This window comes from Narcine bancroftii, chromosome 9, assembly GCF_036971445.1.
Source record: "Narcine bancroftii isolate sNarBan1 chromosome 9, sNarBan1.hap1, whole genome shotgun sequence".
NCBI lineage: Eukaryota > Metazoa > Chordata > Chondrichthyes > Torpediniformes > Narcinidae > Narcine > Narcine bancroftii.
The window spans coordinates 123,915,625-123,919,768 of NC_091477.1; positions in this window are offsets into that span (position 1 = coordinate 123,915,625).

A 4,144-nucleotide genomic window follows, 5' to 3' on the forward strand; every position below is an offset into this window, starting at 1 on the left:
TCTGAAGGGTTAACACCAGGTAGGTGTTCTTCAGGATCTCGTCCATTTACATTTTCAGGCTTCAGTGAGGCACATCACAGGCCATTATCTGCTAACAAGCCTTCACTCTGCCTTGCCAGTGTACACAGATGTTAAGTGTGAGTAATGCTGACTGACCTGACCTGCCGAATTTACTGACGTGAAAATGACTTGTTTGTTCGGCTGTTAACCGTAGATTGGCTCTTTTTGGCTCTTTACTAAATGGTGGGAGGACAGGGCACTTCAGCAACTAATTTTGGAAAGTCATTATGTAAATATCGAGGGTCAGAGGGCACAGGCACAGCTGCGGGAGTGTGGCTGTGCCATCTGAAAGTAACTCGCTCTGATTAACTCACATCTGCTGGAAGAACCCATTCGACATCGAAGCTTTGCACAATATTTATCTCCAGCACAGCAAACAGATTTAATGGCGAAGATTTAATTTTGCATTAGTTGATCAAACATAAATATTTGAGTTAAATTTGAAATCTATGAACATGTTTGTTAGATGATTACATAAACAAATTTGATCAGGAAATAGAGCACTTCTTCCACACACACACCATATCTGTGAGTTGTTAAGTTGCTGGTAATGAAAGATTTCAAGGTTATTTACTCAGATAAATACCACAATGAATACAGCCATTATATCATCAGCTCAAGTCAAATCAACACGCAGTTTGCTCGAAGCTACATTCCTTTTCTGTTTCCAGGCAAGGATTGGAGAACTACCATATATACTCGTGTAATAATCAAGTTTTTGGGCCAATATTTTGGGTCAAATGGGGTGGGGGGGGGTTGACTTTTACACGGGTCATGCTTTTGACTGTGGTAAGTACCTGCATTGCTCAAGGCATGGAAGCTCAGTTGGCCGGGACTGGGTGGTAAGTCCGTGTTTGGGGTGTCAGCAGCTCGGATGGGTGGGCGGTCAGAGCCAAAAATGGGGGGGGGGGGGTTGATTTGCCAAAGGTCATACGGAAAGCATGCAATGTTTGGGCCAAAAATGCAGGGGGGTTGATTATTACACGGATTGTCTATTATATGCAGCACATGTAGAACACATAGTCAAAATTGGCCCTTCGGCCAATCGCTTCGATGCTGTTCTATCTATTCTAGTCTCACTTTCTTGCATTACTTTGTGGTCTGCTCATTCAAGGACCACCCCAGATGTCTTTTAAATGCTGTTCCTGCCTCCCGCAGCCCATTCCAGAGACCACTGAATGGACAAGTGAATATGAAGGGAATAGAGGGATATGTACAAACAGCAAAGGTTTTGATTCATTTTGGCATCATGTTTACCACTGATCCCTGGCTGAAGAGGTTTGTTCTGGTGCTGTAATGTTCTAGTTCAGCTCTGTATGAATCTTTCTGGCACCTTCATCAGCTTCAACATACCTTTCCTACAGCTGGGTGACCAAAACTCAGAATAATACTCTCCAAGTGTGGCCTCAACAACAGGTTTTGCAGTTGTAACATAATGTCTCTGCTCCTTACTCAATGCCCTGATCGATGGGAAGCAAGGGTTAGGTACCTGTACCTGTATGTACCTGTACCCCTTGATTTCTGTTCTACAACACTCTCCTGGATCCTCCCATTCACTGTGTAAGTCCTTCCCTGGTTTAACATCTAGAGCTTTCTGCTCTTCTCACTTTACACCTACAACTGTGGCTCATTACGACAATAACACCATCTACAAATTTGCCGACGATACCACGGTAATGGGTTGTATAAAGGAAGGGGATGAGTCAGAAACAGGAGGGGGATTGAAAACATGGCTGAATGGTGAACAAATAACAACCTTGCGCTGAATGTCACCAAAACCATGAGGCTGATTGTTGACTTCAGGAAGGGAAAGCCATAGGTTTACAATTCAGTGATCATTGAGGAATCAGAGGTGGAGAGAGTGAATAAATTTAAGTTCTTGGATGTCACTATCTCAGAGGATCTTTCCTGGACCCAACTCACTAATGGGATCATGAAGAAACACGTCAGCACCTCTACTTCCTCAGGAGTTTACAGAGGTTTGGTATGACACCAGAAACCCTGGCAAATTTCTACAGATGTGTGATGGAAAGTGTGCTAACCGGCTGCATCACAGTCTGGTATGGGGCCACCAATACTATGTGTAAAGCCCTCTAAAAGGTAGTGGACACAGCCCAGGATATCACAGGCAAAATTCTTCCCGCTATTGAGATCATCTACAGGGAACACTGCCATTCGAGAGCAGCAGCAATCATCAAAGACCCTCACCACCCAGCACATGCTCCGTTCTCGCTGCTGCCATCAGGAAAGCGGTATCGGTGCCACAAGACTCGCGCCACCAGGTTCAGGAAAAGCTGCTCCCCCTCCACCATCAGACTCATTTAAGGACTCTCACTTGTGCATTTTACTGATTTTTAAATAATTCTCTCTGTATTACACAGTCAGTTTGTTTCCAGTTATCTGTTTTCAGTTCTTTATTTGTTTACGTTTATGCTGTATACAGTTTTTTTTGTACTATCAATAATTCTGCCTCACCAACATAAAAGGAATCTCAGGGTTGTATGTGATGTCATGCATGTACTCTGACAATAAATCTGAAATCTGAACCTTTCTCCTCTGGGACAACTTCTTTACCTGATAGTTCGGGAATAAGTGCAGGTAGTCCAGAATGAACCTGTGATTCTCAGCTATCTCTGAATGCGTATGAACCAAATCTGAAGTTTACATTTCATTAAGGAATCTGCATTGCCCATCACCCTCTTCTCAGTCCTACCTTCGAACAGAAGTCACAGAAGCCTGAAACCAGCACCACTCAGTCCAAGAACAGTTTCTCTCCAAAAGGTATTAGACTTCTGGACCTCCTCTTATTACCCTAATCAGGGACTTGCTCCAGCCCCACAAAATGATTGTCTGGACTATTGTAATGCAGGTTTTTTCTTGAACTATAGTAACTGTGAATATTTTTATCAATCTCTGTATTTATTACTTCTTTTTAATTCAGTTTAATGTTATACAACTGTAGTTGATTTTAATGTATACACCTGTAGTTGATTTTAATGTATACACCTGTAGTTGATTTTAATGTATACACCTGTAATTGATTTTAATGTATACACCTGTAGTTGATTTTAATGTCTACACCTGTAGTTGATTTTAATGTCTACACCTGTAGTTGATTTTAATGTCTACACCTGTAGTTGATTTTAATGTATACACCTGTAGTTGATTTTAATGTATACACCTGTAGTTGATTTTAATGTATACACCTGTAATTGATTTTAATGTATACACCTGTAGTTGATTTTAATGTCTACACCTGTAGTTGATTTTAATGTCTACACCTGTAGTTGATTTTAATGTATACACCTGTAGTTGATTTTAATGTATACACCTGTAATTGATTTTAATGTCTACACCTGTAGTTGATTTTAATGTCTACACCTGTAGTTGATTTTAATGTATACACCTGTAGTTGATTTTAATGTCTACAGCTGTAGTTGATTTTAATGTCTACAGCTGTAGTTGATTTTAATGTCTACAGCTGTAGTTGATTTTAATGTATACACCTGTAGTTGATTTTAATGTATACACCTGTAGTTGATTTTAATGTCTACAGCTGTAGTTGATTTTAATGTCTACACCTGTAGTTGATTTTAATGTATACAACTGTAGTTGATTTTAATGTCTACAGCTGTAGTTGATTTTAATGTCTACAGCTGTAGTTGATTTTAATGTCTACAGCTGTAGTTGATTTTAATGTCTACAGCTGTAGTTGATTTTAATGTCTACAGCTGTAGTTGATTTTAATGTCTACAACTGTAGTTGATTTTAATGTATGCAGCTGTAGTTTATTTTAATGTATACAACTGTAGTTGATTTTTCCATGAAGTTCCTGTTTGGCTGCAGCAAGTAAGAATTTTGGTGCATCTGTATGTCGTACAATGTGTATGACAGTAACCTCATTGTCAATGCTGACTGATTCAGGATCTGGGTCGCTTGTCACTCCTGGAGATTGCCTTGCTCAAGGATTGATGGTGACTTGTTCCTATTGCAATTGTGTGAGCTTGGGGGTGTCTCTTCCCCATGGTGGGGGCAGGGGGAAGGGTGTAGTTGTTTGAAGTCAAGTTTAATTTTATTTGTCACA